Raw genomic sequence first — 25,171 nt, 5'->3', positions numbered from 1 at the left:
CTCCATACTATAGATTCACCTTCATGCTACAGATTCACCTCCATGCTACAGATTCCCCTCCATGCTACAGATTCACCTCCATAGTACAGATTCACCTCCATACTACAGATTCAGCACCATACTACAGATTCACCTTCATACTACAGATTCACCTCCATACTACAGATTCACCTTCATACTACAGATTCACCTCCATACTACAGATTCCCCTCCATACTACAGATTCACCTCCATACTACAGATTCACCTACTACAGATTCACCTCCATACTACAGATTCACCTTCAGACTACAGATTCACCTCCATACTACAGATTCACCTCCATACTACAGATTCACCTCCATACTACAGATTCACCTACTACAGATTCACCTCCATACTACAGATTCACCTTCAGACTACAGATTAACCTCCATACTACAGATTCACCTCCATACTACAGATTCACCTTCATACTACAGATTCACCTTCATACTACAGATTCCCCTCCATGCTACAGATTCACCTCCATACTACAGATTCACCTCCATGCTACAGATTCACCTCCATGCTACAGATTCCCCTCCATGCTACAGATTCACCTCCATGCTACAGATTCACCTCCATACTACAGATTCACCTACATACTACAGATTCACCTTCATACTACAGATTCCCCTCCATGCTACAGATTCACCTCCATACTACAGATTCACCTCCATGCGACAGATTCACCTCCATGCTACAGATTCCCCTCCATGCTACAGATTCACCTCCATGCTACAGATTCACCTCCATACTACAGATTCACCTCCATACTACAGATTCACCTCCATACTACAGATTTACCTCCATACTATAGATTCACCTTCATGCTACAGATTCACCTCCATGCTACAGATTCCCCTCCATGCTACAGATTCACCTCCATATTACAGATTCACCTCCATGCTACAGATTCACCTCCATGCTACAGATTCCCCTCCATACTACAGATTCACCTTCATACTACAGATTCACCTCCATACTACAGATTCCCCTCCATACTACAGATTCACCTCCATACTACAGATTCACCTACTACAGATTCACCTCCATACTACAGATTCACCTTCAGACTACAGATTCACCTCCATACTACAGATTCACCTCCATACTACAGATTCACCTCCATACTACAGATTCACCTTCATACTACAGATTCACCTTCATACTACAGATTCACCTCCATACTACAAATTTACCTCCATACTATAGATTCACCTTCATGCTACAGATTCACCTCCATGCTACAGATTCCCCTCCATGCTACAGATTCACCTCCATAGTACAGATTCACCTCCATACTACAGATTCAGCACCATACTACAGATTCACCTTCATACTACAGATTCACCTCCATACTACAGATTCACCTTCATACTACAGATTCACCTCCATACTACAGATTCCCCTCCATACTACAGATTCACCTCCATACTACAGATTCACCTACTACAGATTCACCTCCATACTACAGATTCACCTTCAGACTACAGATTCACCTCCATACTACAGATTCACCTCCATACTACAGATTCACCTCCATACTACAGATTCACCTACTACAGATTCACCTCCATACTACAGATTCACCTTCATACTACAGATTAACCTCCATACTACAGATTCACCTCCATACTACAGATTCACCTTCATACTACAGATTCACCTTCATACTACAGATTCCCCTCCATGCTACAGATTCACCTCCATACTACAGATTCACCTCCATGCTACAGATTCACCTCCATGCTACAGATTCCCCTCCATGCTACAGATTCACCTCCATGCTACAGATTCACCTCCATGCTACAGATTCACCTCCATACTACAGATTCACCTACATACTACAGATTCACCTTCATACTACAGATTCCCCTCCATGCTACAGATTCACCTCCATACTACAGATTCACCTCCATGCTACAGATTCACCTCCATGCTACAGATTCCCCTCCATGCTACAGATTCACCTCCATGCTACAGATTCACCTCCATGCTACAGATTCCCCTCCATGCTACAGATTCCCCTCCATGCTACAGATTCACCTCCATACTACAGATTCAGCACCATACTACAGATTCACCTTCATACTACAGATTCACCTCCATACTACAGATTCACCTTTATACTACAGATTCACCTCCATACTACAGATTCACCTTCATACTACAGATTCACCTCCATACTACAGATTCACCTCCATACTACAGATTAACCTTCATACTACAGATTCACCTCCATACTACAGATTCACCTCCATACTACAGATTCACCTCCATACTACAGATTCACCTTCATACTACAGATTCACCTCCATACTACAGATTCACCTCCATACTACAGATTCACCTTCATACTACAGATTCACCTCCATACTATAGATTCACCTTCATGCTACAGATTCACCTCCATGCTACAGATTCCCCTCCATGCTACAGATTCCCCTCCATACTACAGATTCACCTTCATACTACAGATTCACCTCCATACTACAGATTCCCCTCCATACTACAGATTCACCTCCATACTACAGATTCACCTACTACAGATTCACCTCCATACTACAGATTCACCTTCAGACTACAGATTCACCTCCATACTACAGATTCACCTCCATACTACAGATTCACCTCCATACTACAGATTCACCTTCATACTACAGATTCACCTTCATACTACAGATTCACCTCCATACTACAGATTTACCTCCATACTATAGATTCACCTTCATGCTACAGATTCACCTCCATGCTACAGATTCCCCTCCATGCTACAGATTCACCTCCATAGTACAGATTCACCTCCATACTACAGATTCAGCACCATACTACAGATTCACCTTCATACTACAGATTCACCTCCATACTACAGATTCACCTTCATACTACAGATTCACCTCCATACTACAGATTCCCCTCCATACTACAGATTCACCTCCATACTACAGATTCACCTACTACAGATTCACCTCCATACTACAGATTCACCTTCAGACTACAGATTCACCTCCATACTACAGATTCACCTCCATACTACAGATTCACCTCCATACTACAGATTCACCTACTACAGATTCACCTCCATACTACAGATTCACCTTCAGACTACAGATTAACCTCCATACTACAGATTCACCTACATACTACAGATTCACCTTCATACTACAGATTCACCTTCATACTACAGATTCCCCTCCATGCTACAGATTCACCTCCATACTACAGATTCACCTCCATGCTACAGATTCACCTCCATGCTACAGATTCCCCTCCATGCTACAGATTCACCTCCATGCTACAGATTCACCTCCATGCTACAGATTCACCTCCATACTACAGATTCACCTACATACTACAGATTCACCTTCATACTACAGATTCCCCTCCATGCTACAGATTCACCTCCATACTACAGATTCACCTCCATGCTACAGATTCACCTCCATGCTACAGATTCCCCTCCATGCTACAGATTCACCTCCATGCTACAGATTCACCTCCATGCTACAGATTCCCCTCCATGCTACAGATTCCCCTCCATGCTACAGATTCACCTCCATACTACAGATTCAGCACCATACTACAGATTCACCTTCATACTACAGATTCACCTCCATACTACAGATTCACCTTTATACTACAGATTCACCTCCATACTACAGATTGACCTCCATACTACAGATTCACCTTCATACTACAGATTCACCTCCATACTACAGATTCACCTCCATACTACAGATTAACCTTCATACTACAGATACAGATTCACCTTCATACTACAGATTCACCTCCATACTACAGATTCACCTCCATACTACAGATTCACCTTCATACTACAGATTCACCTCCATACTATAGATTCACCTTCATGCTACAGATTCACCTCCATGCTACAGATTCCCCTCCATGCTACAGATTCACCTCCATACTACAGATTCACCTTCATACTACAGATTCACCTTCATACTACAGATTCACCTCCATACTACAGACTCACCTTCATACTACAGATTCACCTCCATACTACAGATTCACCTCCATACTACAGATTCACCTTCATACTACAGATTCACCTCCATACTATAGATTCACCTTCATGCTACATATTCACCTCCATGCTACAGATTCCCCTCCATGCTACAGATTCACCTCCATACTACAGATTCACCTTCATACTACAGATTCACCTTCATACTACAGATTCACCTCCATACTACAGATTCACCTCCATACTACAGATTCACCTTCATACTACAGATTCACCTCCATACTATAGATTCACCTTCATGCTACAGATTCACCTCCATGCTACAGATTCCCCTCCATGCTACAGATTCACCTCCATACTACAGATTCACCTCCATGCTAGATTCCCCTCCATGCTACAGATTCACCTCCATGCTACAGATTCACCTCCATACTACAGATTCACCTTCATACTACAGATTCACCTCCATACTACAGATTCACCTTCATACTACAGATTCACCTCCATACTACAGATTCACCTCCATGCTACAGATTCCCCTCCATGCTACAGATTCCCCTCCATGCTACAGATTCACCTTCATACTACAGATTCACCTCCATGCTACAGATTCCCCTCCATGCTACAGATTCACCTCCATACTACAGATTCAGCACCATACTACAGATTCACCTTCATACTACAGATTCACCTCCATACTACAGATTCACCTTCATACTACAGATTCACCTTCATATACAGATTCCCCTCCATACTACAGATTCACCTCCATACTACAGATTCACCTCCATACTACAGATTCACCTTCATACTACAGATTCCCCTCCATGCTACAGATTCACCTCCATACTACAGATTCAGCACCATACTACAGATTCACCTTCATACTACAGATTCACCTCCATACTACAGATTCACCTTCATACTACATATTCACCTTCATACTACAGATTCCCCTCCATACTACAGATTCACCTCCATACTACAGATTCAGCACCATACTACAGATTCACCTTCATACTACAGATTCACCTCCATACTACAGATTCACCTTCATACTACAGATTCACCTTCATACTACAGATTCACCTCCATACTACAGATTCACCTCCATACTACAGATTCACCTCCATACTACAGATTCACCTCCATACTACAGATTCACCTTCATACTACAGATTCACCTCCATACTACAGATTCACCTCCATACTACAGATTCACCTTCATACTACAGATTCACCTCCATACTACAGATTCACCTCCATACTACAGATTCACCTTCATACTACAGATTCACCTTCATACTACAGATTCACCTCGCCACATTTTTTGTGGTCATCATAGTTTGCAATTTGCATGAACCTGCCCTTACTGTACGTTGGTCACATTTACACCTCCCTCCTGTACCTCAGTCAGTATGACTATGCACGAATATGACAACATTTTTGGAACTCTTGTGTAGTTGAAAAGAAAAAGTTGTGTATGATCGCTATGAGAGCAATGTCATAACAGCAATTAATACACCACCCTTTAAATGTGATGCTTTATTGCAAAAGGGGTTGGGTGCGAAAATGTACCCTTGCTCATCCTAGTTACATAGGAAGATCTGGGGTACATATTAAATCATCCATTTTGTAAGGTTAACACCACGCAGGCAATTATAATTGCTGGCTTTTAAATATGGAATAAGCACTGGTACATAGTAAGGAGTTTAGAGTCAAAACAAGTGACTGTACACATATAAATATTAGTTCTGAGTTTCCATCCAGTAGCATGTATCAATCCATTTGCAACGATACTGTCAAAATTCCTGCAGTCAGAATCCCAACAGCCAGGAGACCGACAGCGGGATCCCAACGACCAGAATTCCAACACAAGTATTTTCTCCCTACCCCTAAACATAACCCACCTCTTCCCTAACCTCCCCCTCCCATAGCCTGGCTCTAACCCTATATTGTGTGTGCAAATCAGAGGATCAGCCAGTAACACAACAGTGTCTTTGAACATGGTATTTTACTAGGCACTATATGTTGTGGTGACATGAATATATCATAAATAACATAGTAATAACTATAATAATCTAAAACAAAAATTAAAGCAAGTAACTTGCACCTGGACAAACCATATCGCAATGCAAGAGGTGAAAATACATTTACTACTTTTGCATGCATTGTAAATACTGGCTACTTTTGCATCTACAGTAGATAACAAATACTGGACAACTTTATTTTACATATCTTACATCCACCCAACCTACAGTGCAACATGGTTTTGCCAAGGTACAAAATTAGCTTTTTTGGGATTGCTTATATTTCTGTATCAGTATTTTTCAGCAAGCACAGGATTTAGTAATACCTCTGCTAATACACATAAGAGCATTAGCACTACACCGTCCAAGACCAAAAATCAACAAACAGGTGGATGAATGTCGATTTGACAAAAAAAAAAAAAAAAAAAGGTATATTTGACTATTTAGTGGTCAGACAAAGTGGTCAGAACTTATGGGTTTCATTACTGCATACACATAGTGATTAACCCCCCTATAGACAGCAATTTCTGACTAATTTGGCCTAAATTGGATGATGAAATCATCATTAGTTTGGCAACCTTTAGATATTATTTGCATACACTATGGGTATATATTCTGATTTCCTGCCACTAGCATGATTTCAGCAATATCAAGTGCCTGCTAAATTGAAATCATACTGGATCTAGGATATTGGAACCTATTATATACACCCGTCGAGGGGTGTCAGCAAAGTGTCGGCTCCTGCTGTGACAGGAGCCGGGTGCTGCACTGTAACATTATGTGCAGTGCCCGGGTTCTGTCACCCTGAAGAAGCCGGCACTGAAGTCTCCGGAGTCAGCCAGCACCTCCAGCACCGCCTTAGTGATGGAAACGGGGATCGGGAAGCATAGCCACGCCTCCGTGCATCGAAACCATGCCATCTCCCAAAGCCACTCCCCCTTCCCTCTGCGTCCCTCGAAGCCAGGCCTCCTTTTGGACAAGAGCCGCACCAGGTGTCACACATGTAAGTGATGCCTCTGAATAATACTAGTACTCTACAGTCAGGAAATTACATAACATCTAGATTCTTATGTAGTCATGCTTCTATTCTTCATACACAGTAATTTGCTCAGCACTAGTATTACTAAAGCATAAAGTTAAAATGAAATGCAGTTAAAAGTTACATACTGTATGGTAAAAATGGAAAATAACTTAAGAACCATTATCCACAAGCGTTGCAGTTAAAATACCGGCTGGTGGGATCCCGGCTTTCAGGATACCGATGCTGAAAATCCCGACAGCCAACAAAGCAACAGCTGGAATCCCAGTGCCCCAGATCTAATCCCACTCGTGGGTGTCCACAACACCCATAGAGTGGGAATAAATCCTGTGGCGAGCGCAGGGAGCCACAGAGCCCGCAGCATGGCGAGTGCAGCGAGCCCACAAAGGGGGTCTTAGCACTCGCCTGCTGTCGGCATTCTGGTGGGCGGGATGCCGCTGTCGGGATATTGACAGCCGGCATCCCATCCATCGATAAAACGTATGTAATCCATCCATACACACTGGGGCTTTTGCATACTAGTAAAAGAATGTAAATGGATATGTGTTTGGAACCTACTGGTACCAGTGTTCCCATATCAAGGTGTTCGGAAGTGGCGGAGCAGTGTCATATTTTAGATGGATACGTTTTGTCTCCTGAAACAGCTTTGTCTCCGTCTCTACAGAGGGTGGCTGACGATCAAAGCCCTTAATGCCGTGAAGTGTTCATCCCCATCGAAACCTGATGCTACAAAAGGTAGTGTATTTTCTAAAAATATAAATTCAGTAAATAATAATAGTAATTTCTCTAACGTCCTAAGTGGATGCTGGGACTCCGTAAGGATCATGGGGAATAGCGGCTCCGCAGGAGACTGGGCACAACTATAAAGAAAGCTTTAGGTCTAACTGGTGTGCACTGGCTCCTCCCACTATGACCCTCCTCCAGACTTCAGTTAGAATCTTGTGCCTGGCTGAGCTGGATGCACACTAGGGGCTCTCCTGAGCTCCTAGAAAGAAAGTATATTTAGGTTTTTTATTTTACAGTGAGATCTGCTGGCAACAGACTCACTGCAGCGAGGGACTAAGGGGAGAAGAAGCGAACCTACCTAACAGGTGGTAGTTTGGGCTTCTTAGGCTACTGGACACCATTAGCTCCAGAGGGATCGACCGCAGGACCCGACCTTGGTGTTCGTTCCCGGAGCCGCGCCGCCGTCCCCCTTACAGAGCCAGAAGCACGAAGAGGTCCGGAAAATCAGCGGCAGAAGACTTCGGTCTTCACCAAGGTAGCGCACAGCACTGCAGCTGTGCGCCATTGCTCCTCATGTACACCTCACACTCCGGTCACTGATGGGTGCAGGGCGCTGGGGGGGAGGCGCCCTGAGGGCAATATATGACACCTTGGCTGGCAAATCTACATCATATATAGTCCTAGAGGCTATATAGATGTAAAATTACCCCTGCCAGTATTCCAGAAAAAGCGGGAGAAAGTCAGCCGAAAAAGGGGCGGGGGCATCTCCCTCAGCACACTGGCGCCATTTTTCCCTCACAGCTCCACTGGAAGGAAGCTCCCTGGCTCTCCCCTGCAGTCTGAACACTACAGAAGGGTAAAAAAGAGAGGGGGGGCACTAAATTTAGGCGCAGTATAGATATATATATATGATATATAAAAAAGCAGATATAAGGGAAAACTCTCATTATAGTGGGATCCCTGTGTTATATAGCGCTCTGGTGTGTGCTGGCATACTCTCTCTCTGTCTCCCCAAAGGGCTTTGTGGGGTCCTGTCCTCTGTCAGAGCATTCCCTGTGTGTTTGCGGTGTGTCGGTACGGCTGTGTCGACATGTTTGATGAGGAGGCTTATGTGGAGGCGGAGCAAATGCCTATAAACGTGATGTCAACCCCTGCGGGGTCGACACCTGAGTGGATGGTGCTGTGGAAGGAATTACGCGACAGTGTCGACTCCTTGCATAAAAGGTTTGACGACATACCTAATGTGGGACAGCCGGCTTCTCAGCCTGTGCCTGCCCAGGCGTCTCAAAAGTCATCAGGGGCTCTAAAACGCCCGCTACCTCAGATGACAGACACAGATGTAGACACGGATACTGACTCCAGTGTCGACGACGATGAGACTAATGTAACTTCCAGTAGGGCCACACGTTACATAATTGAGGCAATGAAAAATGTGTTGCACATTTCTGATGTTACCCCCGGTACCACAAAAAAGGGTATTATGTTTGGAGAGAAAAAACTACCAGTAGCTTTTCCTCCATCTGAAAAGTTAAATGAAGTGTGTGAAGAAGCGTGGGCTTCCCCTGATAAAAAGCTGGTAATTTCTAAGAGGTTACTAATGGCGTACCCTTTCCCGCCAGAGGATAGGGCACGCTGGGAAACATCCCCTAGGGTGGATAAAAAGCACTCACACGCGTGTCAAAGAAGGTGGCACTACCGTCTCCGGATACGGCCGCCCTGAAGGAATCTGCTGATAGAAAGCAGGAGGCTATCCTGAAATCTATATATACACACACAGGTGTTATACTGAGACCGGCTATTGCTTCAGCCTGGATGTGCAGTGCTGCTGCTGCGTGGTCAGATTCCCTGTCAGAAAATATAGATACCCTAGACAGGGACACTATATTGCTAAACGTAGAACATATAAAAGACGCACTTTTATACATGAGGGATGCACAGAGGGATATTTGCCGGCTGGCATCCAAAATTAGTGCAATGTCCATTTCTGCCAGGAGAGGGTTATGGACTCGGCAGTGGACAGGAGATGCAGATTCCAAACGACATATGGAAGTTCTGCCTTATAAGGGTGAGGAGTTGTTCGGGGATGGTCTCTCGGACCTCGTATCCACAGCAACAGCTGGGAAGTCTAAATTTTTACCCCATGTTCCCTCACAACCAAAGAAAGCACCGTATTATCAGGTACAGTCCTTTCGGCCCAATAGGGGCAAGCGGGTTAAAGGCGCGTCCTTTCTGCCCAGAGGCAGAGGTAGGGGAAAGAAGCTGCAGCATACAGCCAGTTCCCAGGAGCAAAAGTCCTCCCCCGCTTCCTCTAAGTCCACAGCATGACGCTGGGGCTCCACAGGCGGAGCCAGGTGCGGTGGGGGCCCGTCTCAAATTTTTCAGCAATCAGTGGGCTCGCTCACGGGTGGATCCCTGGATCCTTCAAATAGTATCTCAGGGGTACAAGCTGGAATTCGAGACGTCTCCCCCCCGCCGTTTCCTCAAATCTGCCTTGCCAACCACTCCCTCAGGCAGGGAGGCAGTGTTACAGGCAATTCACAAGCTGTATTCACAACAAGTGATAGTAAAGGTGCCCATACTTCAACAAGGAAGGGGTTACTATTCCACAATGTTTGTGGTACCGAAACCGGACGGTTCGGTGAGACCCATTTTAAATTTGAAATCCTTGAACACATATATAAAAAAATTCAAGTTCAAGATGGAATCGCTCAGGGCGGTTATTGCAAGCCTGGACGAGGGAGATTACATGGTATCACTGGACATCAAGGATGCTTACCTGCATGTCCCCATTTACCATCCTCACCAGGAGTACCTCAGATTTGTGGTACAGGATTGTCATTACCAATTCCAGACGTTGCCGTTCGGTCTATCCACGGCTCCGAGGGTCTTTACCAAGGTAATGGCCGAAATGATGATACTCCTTCGAAAGAAGGGAGTTTTAATTATCCCATACTTGGACGATCTCCTGATAAAGGCGAGGTCCAGAGAGCAGTTGTTGGTCGGGGTAGCACTATCTCGGGAAGTGCTACAACAGCACGGCTGGATTCTAAACATTCCAAAGTCACAGCTGGTCCCTACGACACGTCTACTGTTCCTGGGGATGGTTCTGGACACAGAACAGAGAAAAGTGTTTCTCCCGGAGGAGAAGGCCAAGGAGCTGTCATCTCTAGTCAGAGGCCTCCTAAAACCAAAACAGGTGTCGGTGCATCACTGCACGCGGATCCTGGGAAAAATGGTAGCTTCCTACGAAGCGATTCCATTCGGCAGGTTTCATGCAAGAACCTTTCAGTGGGACCTGTTGGACAAGTGGTCCGGATCGCATCTTCAGATGCATCGGCTGATATCCCTGTCTCCAAGGACAAGGGTGTCTCTGCTGTGGTGGCTGCAGAGTGCTCATCTTCAAGAGGGCCGCAGATTCGGCATACAGGACTGGGTCCTGGTGACCACGGATGCCAGCCTTCGAGGCTGGGGGGCAGTCACACAGGGAAGAAACTTCCAAGGACTATGGTCAAGTCAGGAGACTTCCCTGCACATAAATATTCTGGAACTAAGGGCCATTTACAATGCCCTAAGTCAGGCGAAACCCCTGCTTCAAAACCAGCCGGTACTGATCCAGTCAGACAACATCACGGCGGTCGCCCATGTAAACCGACAGGGCGGCACAAGAAGCAGGACGGCGATGGCAGAAGCCACAAGGATTCTCCGATGGGCGGAAAATCACGTGTTAGCACTGTCAGCAGTGTTCATTCCGGGAGTGGACAACTGGGAAGCAGACTTCCTCAGCAGGCACGACCTCCACCCGGGAGAGTGGGGACTTCATCCAGAAGTCTTCCAAATGATTGTAAACCATTGGGAAAGGCCACAGGTGGACATGATGGCGTTCTGCCTAAACAAAAAGCTAGAAAAGATATTGCGCCAGGTCGAGAGACCCTCAGGCGATAGCTGTGGACGCTCTAGTAACACCGTGGGTGTACCAGTCGGTTTATGTGTTCCCTCCCCTTCCTCTCATACCAAAGGTACTGAGAATAATACGGAGAAGAGGAGTAAGAACTATACTCATTGTTCTGGATTGGCCAAGAAGAGCTTGGTACCCGGAACTTCAAGAAATGATCTCAGAGGACCCATGGCCTCTACCGCTCAGACAAGACCTGCTGCTGCAGGGGCCCTGTCTGTTCCAAGACTTACCGCGGCTGCGTTTGACGGCATGGCGGTTGAACACCGGATCCTGAAGGAAAAGGGCATTCCGGAGGAAGTCATTCCTACGCTGATTAAGGCTAGGAAAGAAGTAACCGCAAACCATTATCACCGCATATGGCGAAAATATGTTGCGAGGTGTGAGGCCAGGAAGGCCCCAACGGAGGAATTTCAGCTGGGCCGTTTCCTGCACTTCCTACAGTCAGGGGTGACTATGGGCCTTAAATTGGGTTCCATTAAGGTCCAGATTTCGGCTCTATCGATTTTCTTCCAGAGAGAACTGGCTTCGCTACCTGAAGTTCAGACTTTTGTTAAGGGAGTGCTGCATATTCAGCCCCCTTTTGTGCCTCCAGTGGCACCTTGGGATCTCAACGTGGTGTTGGATTTCCTAAAGTCACATTGGTTTGAGCCACTGAAAACCGTGGATTTGAAATATCTCACGTGGAAAGTGGTCATGTTGTTGGCCTTGGCTTCGGCCAGGCGTGTATCAGAATTGGCAGCTTTGTCATGTAAAAGCCCTTATCTGATTTTCCATATGGATAGGGCAGAATTGAGGACTCGTCCCCAGTTTCTCCCTAAAGTGGTATCAGCGTTTCATCTGAACCAACCTATTGTGGTACCTGCGGCTACAAAAGACTTGGAGGCTTCCAAGTTGTTGGACGTAGTCAGGGCCCTGAAAATATATGTTTCCAGGACGGCTGGAGTCAGGAAAACTAACTCGCTATTTGTCCTGTATGCGCCCAACAAGTTGGGCGCACCTGCTTCAAAGCAGACTATTGCTCGCTGGATCTGTAGTACGATTCAGCTTGCACATTCTGCGGCTGGACTGCCGCATCCAAAATCAGTGAAAGCCCATTCCACGAGGAAGGTGGGCTCTTCTTGAGCGGCTGCCCGAGGGGTCTCGGCTCTACAACTTTGCCGATCAGCTACTTGGTCGGGGTCAAACACATTTGCAAAATTCTACAAGTTTGACACCCTGGCTGAGGAGGACCTAGAATTTGCCCATTCGGTGCTGCAGAGTCATCCGCACTCTCCCGCCCGTTTGGGAGCTTTGGTATAATCCCCATGGTCCTTACGGAGTCCCAGCATCCACTTAGGAAGTTAGAGAAAATAAGAATTTACTCACCGGTAATTCTATTTCTCGTAGTCCGTAGTGGATGCTGGGCGCCCATCCCAAGTGCGGATTGTCTGCAATACTTGTATATAGTTGTTGCTTAACTACAGGGTTATTGTTGAGCCATCTGTTGAGAGGCTCAGTTGTTATCATACTGTTAACTGGGTATTGTATCACGAGTTATACGGTGTGATTGGTGTGGCTGGTATGAGTCTTACCCGGGATTCAAAATCCTTCCTTCTTGTGTCAGCTCTTCCGGGCACAGTATCCTAACTGAAGTCTGGAGGAGGGTCATAGTGGGAGGAGCCAGTGCACACCAGTTAGACCTAAAGCTTTCTTTATAGTTGTGCCCAGTCTCCTGCGGAGCCGCTATTCCCCATGGTCCTTACGGAGTCCCAGCATCCACTACGGACTACGAGAAATAGAATTACCGGTGAGTAAATTCTTATTTTTATTTATATAGCACTTTTCTCCTGATAGGACTCAAAGTGCTTTACAATTGTCTTTACAGCTCAAAATACAAAACCAGCTTAACAGCAGATATTAGTGAAATGCGTGAGTAAATAGATAAGTCTTGAGTCTATTTTTGAAGGATTCTAGGGTAGGGGTTTCTCTAACTGTGTGGGGAAGAGAGTTCCATGGAGTCGGTGCCACATAGCTGAAGGCTTGACCCCTAGATGCATTATGGGAGATTCTAGGTATTGCTAATAATCCATCTGCAGATTGCAGTAATCACGTGGGACAGTGTGGAATCAGAAGATGCTTCAAGTATTTTGGACCCTGGTTATGTAATGCTTTAAAAGTGAGTAAGCCAATCTTGAAAACGATTCTCCATCTTACAGGTACAGTAGCCAGTGAAGGGACTAGAGTAGGGGTGGGCAACAGGCGGCCCGCGGGCCGGATGCGGCCCACGGACCGATCCTGCCTGGCCCGCTGTGCCCCACCAGAGTGCAATGACAAGCGGCCCGACATGCCGCTTGTCATTGCACTGCTCTCAGACGCGGCGCCGCTGAGGAAATCCCGGTCACGTCACAGGGTCAGCTGACCGGGATTTCCTCTATTATCATGAGCTGGGCGGCACGGGGGCGGGCACTGCTGTGAGCAGGAGCGGAGTCCGAGAAGCGGCGGCCAGTGAGGAGAGGAAGCGGCGGCCAGTAAGGAGAAGCGGCGGGCAGCGAGCTGGAGCAGGAGAGACCACATCAGCAGTGACTCCGGCCGGCAGCAGCGCGGATCATCGGACAGCGGGGATCGTCTGCCACTGTGACAAACAAGTAAACCCCCTGTCCAGCCAGCCCCTGGATCACTGCTTAAGCTGCCATATAGGTTTAGGGGTGGGGAGGGAGGGGAGTTAAAAACTGCAATATGGGTTTAGGGGAGGGGAGGGGGGGAAAGGGGGGTAGGGACTGTCTGCCGTAATGTGTAAAAACGGGGGCGCTGTCTGCCGTAATGTGTAAAAACGGGGGCGCTGTCTGCCGTAATGTATAAAAACGGGGGCGCTGTCTGCCGTAATGTGTAAAAAGGGGACGCTGTCTGCCGTAATGTGTAAAAAGGGGACGCTGTCTGCCGTAATGTGTAAAAAGGGCACGCTGTCTGCAGTAATGTGTAAAAAGGGATCTCTTTTTGAGTATTTTGTGTGTGGCTCTCGACTATTCGCTGGAAGTGTTAAGCGCCCCCCAGCTGAAATAATTGCCCACCCCTGGACTAGAGAATGGGTGTTATGTGGCTAAAACGGGGCTGGCTGATTAATAGCCTGACAGCTGCATTTTGTACTATCTGCAAGCAGTGCTTCTCGGCCTTTTGGCTAAGATCAAGTGTAGTACCTGCTCGAGGGAAACACAGGGTGGAGTACCTGTTCTTAAACTAGGAGCGTGAGAGGTTCCTAGATGTGGAATGGAGAAACACCCTGTGGAGTACCATGCCGGGGTGTGGCAAGGCCTCTGGTCAAGAGTGGAGAAAAACCAGGCTTAGTATCCCTACTTCGTATGGGCTTATGTTGGGCAGGGAACGGTCTGGTCTAGTATCTACTTTTGTACTGGGGGTGGACCCTGGCACAGAGCGGGTATGAGGCTTGGTCTGGCTGAGAGGTTGGGAGCTGCTCGAAGCTCGAGGTGATATGTGCCCCTGGGGCGAATAGACCCAGGGGTGCCTGAATTTGCACTGGTGATCTGGGCGCCTTTGCACTTTGACGGCACGAGCACTATCACATCCCAACTTCTGATGCACTTTTTCCTTTGCCCTGGCCTTTGGGCTAGGGCAAGGACAATTTTTCTATACACCCCCCCACACACACACACACACACACACACACACACCCTCGGCCTTCTGGCTGGGGCTTCTTTATTTACGCACTAGCACTTATTTTTGTTTTGTAAGTCACGTTCACGTTTTTTTGTTGGGGTTTAGGTTAGACCCTTATGGGCCACCTTCTCCCCTAGTTGCTGAGACTCTCTCCTTTTGGGGAGGGCCAGACGCTGTTTTCGGTCCCCAGGGGGAAGCTTCGGCCAACCCTGGGGACACACAAGGGTCCCTCTGCGCCTTGGCAAGGAGGGACCCACAGACCCTTTTCCCCTCAGTAGGCCTTTGGGCTCTGAGGGGTTGGGGAGTAATGGGGCCCTTCTCCTTTTGGAGAGGGTCCAAGATCCTATGCCCCCAGCACGTTTGGCACAGACACTGGGTGATGAAGCACCGCACCTCGGGCTTCAAGTAAAAAAAAAAAAAAATCTGCAAGCAGTGCAATTCTTTTGCTGGGAGACCAATGTAGGGGGCACTGCATTAGTCTAGGCGAGATCATACAAATTAGTTTCCCCAAAAAATGAGTCGGTAATATGTTCAATAATATAACACTCCTTCTAGTGATGAAGTGGCCTCTAAATTCTTCAAGTGTGATTATATTAGAAAATCATCAAAGTTAAACAGCAATATGGTGGTTAAGAATTAACGTTTTCAATGTACAAAAGCACACAGCAGTCTTATGATCTGTCACTTCAGTCCCTGTTTCCTGCAAACTATTTTGTTCCATTAGGACTTCCTGAAGCAGCAGAGAGTGTTCCACACAGAATATTGGAATTATCCTATATAATAAAAGGATAATGCTGCTTCTCACCTCTATGGGGGGATTCAAGTGTTTTGCGCCCAACGGCACGCACAGCCGCTGATGCTGACATTACTGTTATGTTGTTCTGGTAACTAGTGTTCATATACTGAGTGAACTTCTGCAAATAACGTTCTGGTAAAGAGTAAACAGTACCTTGGGAGTTGCTGGTTTACATATCTATTAGCATGTTTGGAGTGGGGTTTTTTTTCTAAATCTATAAATAGATTTTTTTTCTTTCACCACTTTTTAAGTCTGCATAAGAACACAAATCTGATATTTATCAGAATTACAATATCATGTGTTTGTTCTCTTTCCTCTATGGTCCATGTAAAACATCCAAAAACTCTGGGCTGAGAACTTAAGGTGCATACACACTGGGCGTTTTTGCCCAGCATATATGCAGAGCGATGATGTGAACATTGCTGGGCGGAAAATCGCTCAGTGCATACACACCTGAGCGATTTTCACCCCGGCCCAGCGATGTTCACGGGGGTGAACCACTTTCCACAGTAGGAAACTGTGGAAAGTGGTTCACTCGGCTTGTAAAACAAGCCGATGGACGGCGGCGGCCAGCGATGATGCTGGAGCACGCATCAGCGCTTACCGCTCATCGCCCACCCATACATCCTAGGAGATTTTGAGCTCAAAGTAGCTAAAAATTACAAAAGTAAGCTACTTTGAGCTCAAAATCGACTAGTGTTGTGTATGGGCCTCAAGGATGAAAAAGGAAATGTTTTTGAGAAGCAAAGAACTTATATTATAGGCCATATATAACTGGTTTATTTTTTAAACATAAATGCACCGTAATTCAAAAGAAAAATTTTATTGAATCTTCTCATCTTGTGTCAATGAAATTGTGAGGGATTCTCAGATCTAGCCTCTCCAGAAGGTGGGAATTTTTTCTGCTCTGTAAAAAAATACAATCCCCCTTCTCTACTCTCTCTCTCTCTCTTTACAAATCTGGAATGCTTCCAGACGGGGCTCTGAGTTTGTGAAGAAAAAAAAACTACTGTGTAAATTTGTCCTTTGTGTTGGGAAACCTTTGTTTAAACATCATTGTAAGTTTGCTGTGAAAGGAAAAAGGGGGGAGGGAGGAGACATAGAAGGAATTTGAAAAGCCTTGACCTCGGATGAATAAAATCAACCACATTAACACATTCTTCAATAAATTCAAAATTTCAGATAAGGTGGAAGTCCATGCGGCTGGACTTTTCATTAACCCCCTGCTGACTAACCCAAACATATTGGAGTGTTTAGTTATTTCATGAGGACAAGCAGAGACCTTCCCACATGGAAAAGCAGGCTTTCACACAGAAAAATAATGTCAGCAAGAGACTAGGTTCTGAATAGAAATTCCTCTCTTATTTAATGTTTCATGTTCAAGAAATTAGATGCCCCACAGGGGTCATTTTCAGGGAATTATGGCGTCATTGACAATCTTTTTAGTAAAAAGTTACACAGACCATTCAGAATCTAGTTTATATAGATTTATAAAAATAAAAATAAAATTGTAAACTAATCTGTGCACTTTATTCTCCTCAATGTTTACAGTGTGGCTTCATAGAGTATACCAAATGTATGTCTTAGAAAATGTTACTCATTTTATTTCTCTTTCCCAAGCTTATCTTGATCTATATGTTAATTGTCATATGATTGTGCCTTAACTTTGTGTCAGTAATTACAGTAATTATACAGTTAAATGTGACTTGCAGTCCTTTTTACCCGTCATTAGCATATGAATAATACCTCTAGGTAATGGAAATGAAGTTTTGATGGTATTGTGCTATGCTAATTTTTCAATGCAATTATCAAACTTTTAATAATGAAACATTAATACATCACTGTACTGATTATTGAAACCTGATAACAAAGGAAAAAGTCTTCTATATTGTGCAAGTGTACTAATTTTTAGATCCTCTATTTTAATGTAATGTCAATTAGAGATGAGCGGGTTCGGTTTCTCTGAATCCGAACCCGCCAGAACTTCATGTTTTTTTTCACGGGTCCGAGCGACTCGGATCTTCCCGCCTTGCTCGGTTAACCCGAGCGCGCCCGAACGTCATCATGACGCTGTCGGATTCTCGCGAGGCTCGGATTCTATCGCGAGACTCGGATTCTATATAAGGAGCCGCGCGTCGCCGCCATTTTCACACGTGCATTGAGATTGATAGGGAGAGGACGTGGCTGGCGTCCTCTCCGTTTAGAATAGATTAGAGAGACACTTGATTTACTAATTTTGGGGAGCATTAGGAGTACTCAGTACAGTGCAGAGTTTTGCTGATAGTGACCACCAGTTTTATTTATAATCCGTTCTCTGCCTGAAAAAAGCGATACACAGCACACAGTGACTCAGTCACATACCATATCTGTGTGCACTGCTCAGGCTCAGGCCAGTGTGCTGCATCATCTATTATCTATATATAATATTATATATATCTGTCTGACTGCTCAGCTCACACAGCTTATAATTGTGGGGGAGACTGGGGAGCACTACTGCAGTGCCAGTTATAGGTTATAGCAGGAGCCAGGAGTACATAATATATTATATAGTGAGTGACCACCAGACACACAGTGCAGTTTATTTAATATATCCGTTCTCTGCCTGAAAAAAGCGATACACACAGTGACTCAGTCAGTCACATACCATATCTGTGTGCACTGCTCAGGCTCAGGCCAGTGTGCTGCATCATCTATATATATTATATATCTGTCTGACTGCTCAGCTCACACAGCTTATAATTGAGGGGGAGACTGGGGAGCACTACTGCAGTGCCAGTTATAGGTTATAGCAGGAGCCAGGAGTACATAATATTATATTAAAACAGTGCACACTTTTGCTGCAGGAGTGCCACTGCCAGTGTGACTAGTGACCAGTGACCTGACCACCAGTATATATAATATTAGTAGTAGTATACTATCTCTTTATCAACCAGTCTATATTAGCAGCAGACACAGTACAGTGCGGTAGTTCACGGCTGTGGCTACCTCTGTGTCGGCACTCGGCAGCCCGTCCATAATTGTATATACCACCTAACCGTGGTTTTTTTTTTCTTTCTTTATACATACATACTAGTTACGAGTATACTATCTCTTTATCAACCAGTCTATATTAGCAGCAGACACAGTACAGTGCGGTAGTTCACGGCTGTGGCTACCTCTGTGTCGGCACTCGGCAGCCCGTCCATAATTGTATATACCACCTAACCGTGGTTTTTTTTTCTTTCTTTATACATACATACTAGTTACGAGTATACTATCTCTTTATCAACCAGTCTATATATTAGCAGCAGACACAGTACAGTGCGGTAGTTCACGGCTGTGGCTACCTCTGTGTCGGCACTCGGCAGCCCGTCCATAATTGTATATACCACCTAACCGTGGGTTTTTTTTCTTTCTTTATACATACATACTAGTTACGAGTATACTATCTCTTTATCAACCAGTCTATATATTAGCAGCAGACACAGTACAGTGCGGTAGTTCACGGCTGTGGCTACCTCTGTGTCGGCACTCGGCAGCCCGTCCATAATTGTATATACCACCTAACCGTGGTTTTTTTTTCTTTCTTTATACATACATACTAGTTACGAGTATACTATCTCTTTATCAACCAGTCTATATATTAGCAGCAGACACAGTACAGTGCGGTAGTTCACGGCTGTGGCTACCTCTGTGTCGGCACTCGGCAGCCCGTCCATAATTGTATATACCACCTAACCGTGGTTTTTTTTTCTTTCTTTATACATACATACTAGTTACGAGTATACTATCTCTTTATCAACCAGTCTATATATTAGCAGCAGACACAGTACAGTGCGGTAGTTCACGGCTGTGGCTACCTCTGTGTCGGCACTCGGCAGCCCGTCCATAATTGTATATACCACCTAACCGTGGTTTTTTTTTCTTTCTTTATACATACATACTAGTTACGAGTATACTATCTCTTTATCAACCAGTCTATATATTAGCAGCAGACACAGTACAGTGCGGTAGTTCACGGCTGTGGCTACCTCTGTGTCGGCACTCGGCAGCCCGTCCATAATTGTATATACCACCTAACCGTGGTTTTTTTTTCTTTCTTTATACATACATACTAGTTACGAGTATACTATCTCTTTATCAACCAGTCTATATATTAGCAGCAGACACAGTACAGTGCGGTAGTTCACGGCTGTGGCTACCTCTGTGTCGGCACTCGGCAGCCCGTCCATAATTGTATATACCACCTAACCGTGGTTTTTTTTTCTTTCTTTATACATACATACTAGTTACGAGTATACTATCTCTTTATCAACCAGTCTATATATTAGCAGCAGACACAGTACAGTGCGGTAGTTCACGGCTGTGGCTACCTCTGTGTCGGCACTCGGCAGCCCGTCCATAATTGTATACTAGTATCCAATCCATCCATCTCCATTGTTTACCTGAGGTGCCTTTTAGTTGTGCCTATTAAAATATGGAGAACAAAAATGTTGAGGTTCCAAAATTAGGGAAAGATCAAGATCCACTTCCACCTCGTGCTGAAGCTGCTGCCACTAGTCATGGCCGAGACGATGAAATGCCAGCAACGTCGTCTGCCAAGGCCGATGCCCAATGGCATAGTACAGAGCATGTCAAAACCAAAACACCAAATATCAGTAAAAAAAAGGACTCCAAAACCTAAAATAAAATTGTCGGAGGAGAAGCGTAAACTTGCCAATATGCCATTTACCACACGGAGTGGCAAGGAACGGCTGAGGCCCTGGCCTATGTTCATGGCTAGTGGTTCAGCTTCACATGAGGATGGAAGCACTCAGCCTCTCGCTAGAAAACTGAAAAGACTCAAGCTGGCAAAAGCACCGCAAAGAACTGTGCGTTCTTTGAAATCCCAAATCCACAAGGAGAGTCCAATTGTGTCGGTTGCGATGCCTGACCTTCCCAACACTGGACGTGAAGAGCATGCGCCTTCCACCATTTGCACGCCCCCTGCAAGTGCTGGAAGGAGCACCCGCAGTCCAGTTCCTGATAGTCAGATTGAAGATGTCAGTGTTGAAGTACACCAGGATGAGGAGGATATGGGTGTTGCTGGCGCTGGGGAGGAAATTGACCAGGAGGATTCTGATGGTGAGGTGGTTTGTTTAAGTCAGGCACCCGGGGAGACACCTGTTGTCCGTGGGAGGAATATGGCCGTTGACATGCCAGGTGAAAATACCAAAAAAATCATCTCTTCGGTGTGGAGGTATTTCACCAGAAATGCGGACAACAGGTGTCAAGCCGTGTGTTCCCTTTGTCAAGCTGTAATAAGTAGGGGTAAGGACGTTAACCACCTCGGAACATCCTCCCTTATACGTCACCTGCAGCGCATTCATAATAAGTCAGTGACAAGTTCAAAAACTTTGGGTGACAGCGGAAGCAGTCCACTGACCAGTAAATCCCTTCCTCTTGTAACCAAGCTCACGCAAACCACCCCACCAACTCCCTCAGTGTCAATTTCCTCCTTCCCCAGGAATGCCAATAGTCCTGCAGGCCATGTCACTGGCAATTCTGACGAGTCCTCTCCTGCCTGGGATTCCTCTGATGCATCCTTGCGTGTAACGCCTACTGCTGCTGGCGCTGCTGTTGTTGCCGCTGGGAGTCGATGGTCATCCCAGAGGGGAAGTCGTAAGCCCACTTGTACTACTTCCAGTAAGCAATTGACTGTTCAACAGTCCTTTGCGAGGAAGATGAAATATCACAGCAGTCATCCTACTGCAAAGCGGATAACTGAGTCCTTGACAACTATGTTGGTGTTAGACGTGCGTCCGGTATCCGCCGTTAGTTCACAGGGAACTAGACAATTTATTGAGGCAGTGTGCCCCCGTTACCAAATACCATCTAGGTTCCACTTCTCTAGGCAGGCGATACCGAGAATGTACACGGACGTCAGAAAAAGACTCACCAGTGTCCTAAAAAATGCAGTTGTACCCAATGTCCACTTAACCACGGACATGTGGACAAGTGGAGCAGGGCAGGGTCAGGACTATATGACTGTGACAGCCCACTGGGTAGATGTATGGACTCCCGCCGCAAGAACAGCAGCGGCGGCACCAGTAGCAGCATCTCGCAAACGCCAACTCTTTCCTAGGCAGGCTACGCTTTGTATCACCGCTTTCCAGAATACGCACACAGCTGAAAACCTCTTACGGCAACTGAGGAAGATCATCGCGGAATGGCTTACCCCAATTGGACTCTCCTGTGGATTTGTGGCATCGGACAACGCCAGCAATATTGTGTGTGCATTAAATATGGGCAAATTCCAGCACGTCCCATGTTTTGCACATACCTTGAATTTGGTGGTGCAGAATTTTTTAAAAAACGACAGGGGCGTGCAAGAGATGCTGTCGGTGGCCAGAAAAATTGCGGGACACTTTCGGCGTACAGGCACCACGTACAGAAGACTGGAGCACCACCAAAAACTACTGAACCTGCCCTGCCATCATCTGAAGCAAGAAGTGGTAACGAGGTGGAATTCAACCCTCTATATGCTTCAGAGGTTGGAGGAGCAGCAAAAGGCCATTCAAGCCTATACAATTGAGCACGATATAGGAGGTGGAATGCACCTGTCTCAAGTGCAGTGGAGAATGATTTCAACGTTGTGCAAGGTTCTGATGCCCTTTGAACTTGCCACACGTGAAGTCAGTTCAGACACTGCCAGCCTGAGTCAGGTCATTCCCCTCATCAGGCTTTTGCAGAAGAAGCTGGAGGCATTGAAGAAGGAGCTAAAAGGGAGCGATTCCGCTAGGCATGTGGGACTTGTGGATGCAGCCCTTAATTCGCTTAACAAGGATTCACGGGTGGTCAATCTGTTGAAATCAGAGCACTACATTTTGGCCACCGTGCTCGATCCTAGATTTAAAGCCTACCTTGGATCTCTCTTTCCGGCAGACACAGGTCTGCTGGGGTTGAAAGACCTGCTGGTGACAAAATTGTCAAGTCAAGCGGAACGCGACCTGTCAACATCTCCTCCTTCACATTCTCCCGCAACTGGGGGTGCGAGGAAAAGGCTCAGAATTCCGAGCCCACCCGCTGGCGGTGATGCAGGGCAGTCTGGAGCGACTGCTGATGCTGACATCTGGTCCGGACTGAAGGACCTGACAACGATTACGGACATGTCGTCTACTGTCACTGCATATGATTCTCTCAACATTGATAGAATGGTGGAGGATTATATGAGTGACCGCATCCAAGTAGGCACGTCACACAGTCCGTACTTATACTGGCAGGAAAAAGAGGCAATTTGGAGGCCCTTGCACAAACTGGCTTTATTCTACCTAAGTTGCCCTCCCACAAGTGTGTACTCCGAAAGAGTGTTTAGTGCCGCCGCTCACCTTGTCAGCAATCGGCGTACGAGGTTACATCCAGAAAATGTGGAGAAGATGATGTTCATTAAAATGAATTATAATCAATTCCTCCGCGGAGACATTGACCAGCAGCAATTGCCTCCACAAAGTACACAGGGAGCTGAGATGGTGGATTCCAGTGGGGACGAATTGATAATCTGTGAGGAGGGGGATGTACACGGTGATATATCGGAGGGTGAAGATGAGGTGGACATCTTGCCTCTGTAGAGCCAGTTTGTGCAAGGAGAGATTAATTGCTTCTTTTTTGGGGGGGGTCCAAACCAACCCGTCATATCAGTCACAGTCGTGTGGCAGACCCTGTCACTGAAATGATGGGTTGGTTAAAGTGTGCATGTCCTGTTTTGTTTATACAACATAAGGGTGGGTGGGAGGGCCCAAGGACAATTCCATCTTGCACCTCTTTTTTCTTTTCTTTTTCTTTGCATCATGTGCTGATTGGGGAGGGTTTTTTGGAAGGGACATCCTGCGTGACACTGCAGTGCCACTCCTAGATGGGCCCGGTGTTTGTGTCGGCCACTAGGGTCGCTAATCTTACTCACACAGTCAGCTACCTCATTGCGCCTCTTTTTTTCTTTGCGTCATGTGCTGTTTGGGGAGGGTTTTTTGGAAGGGACATCCTGCGTGACACTGCAGTGCCACTCCTAGATGGGCCCGGTGTTTGTGTCGGCCACTAGGGTCGCTAATCTTACTCACACAGCTACCTCATTGCGCCTCTTTTTTTCTTTGCGTCATGTGCTGTTTGGGGAGGGTTTTTTGGAAGGGACATCCTGCGTGACACTGCAGTGCCACTCCTAGATGGGCCCGGTGTTTGTGTCGGCCACTAGGGTCGCTTATCTTACTCACACAGCGACCTCGGTGCAAATTTTAGGACTAAAAATAATATTGTGAGGTGTGAGGTATTCAGAATAGACTGAAAATGAGTGTAAATTATGGTTTTTGAGGTTAATAATACTTTGGGATCAAAATGACCCCCAAATTCTATGATTTAAGCTGTTTTTTAGTGTTTTTTGAAAAAAACACCCGAATCCAAAACACACCCGAATCCGACAAAAAAAATTCGGTGAGGTTTTGCCAAAACGCGTTCGAACCCAAAACACGGCCGCGGAACCGAACCCAAAACCAAAACACAAAACCCGAAAAATTTCAGGCGCTCATCTCTAATGTCAATACATGTAACTTGTTTCCATTTAATGTCATAGGGACATATTCACAGTTAACTGCGGATTGGTCCTGATAATTTTAATTTGTTATTGTCCATATTGCAGCAATAAGTAATTAACTATTATCAGAATGTACCAGTAATCACATGCAGGGACAGGGGCTTTGGTACGAACCAGTGCGATGCGTAAACAGAAAAGTGATCGATAATGCGACTACTTTAGGTGGACATTTACTAAGCAGTGATAAGAGTGGAGAAGTGAGTCAGTGGAGAAGTTGCCCATGGCAACCAATCAGCACTGAAGTAACATCTATAATTTGCATACTATAAAATTATACAGAGCTGTTGATTGGTTGATGGGGCAACTTCTCCACTGGCTCACTTCTCCGCTCTTATCACTGCTTGGTAAATGTCCCCCTTAGTC

The sequence above is a fragment of the Pseudophryne corroboree genome, chromosome 1, assembly GCF_028390025.1.
Source record: "Pseudophryne corroboree isolate aPseCor3 chromosome 1, aPseCor3.hap2, whole genome shotgun sequence".
Lineage (NCBI taxonomy): Eukaryota > Metazoa > Chordata > Amphibia > Anura > Myobatrachidae > Pseudophryne > Pseudophryne corroboree.
The sequence above is the reverse complement of the archived record's forward strand: the minus strand, read 5'-3'. Positions refer to the sequence as shown.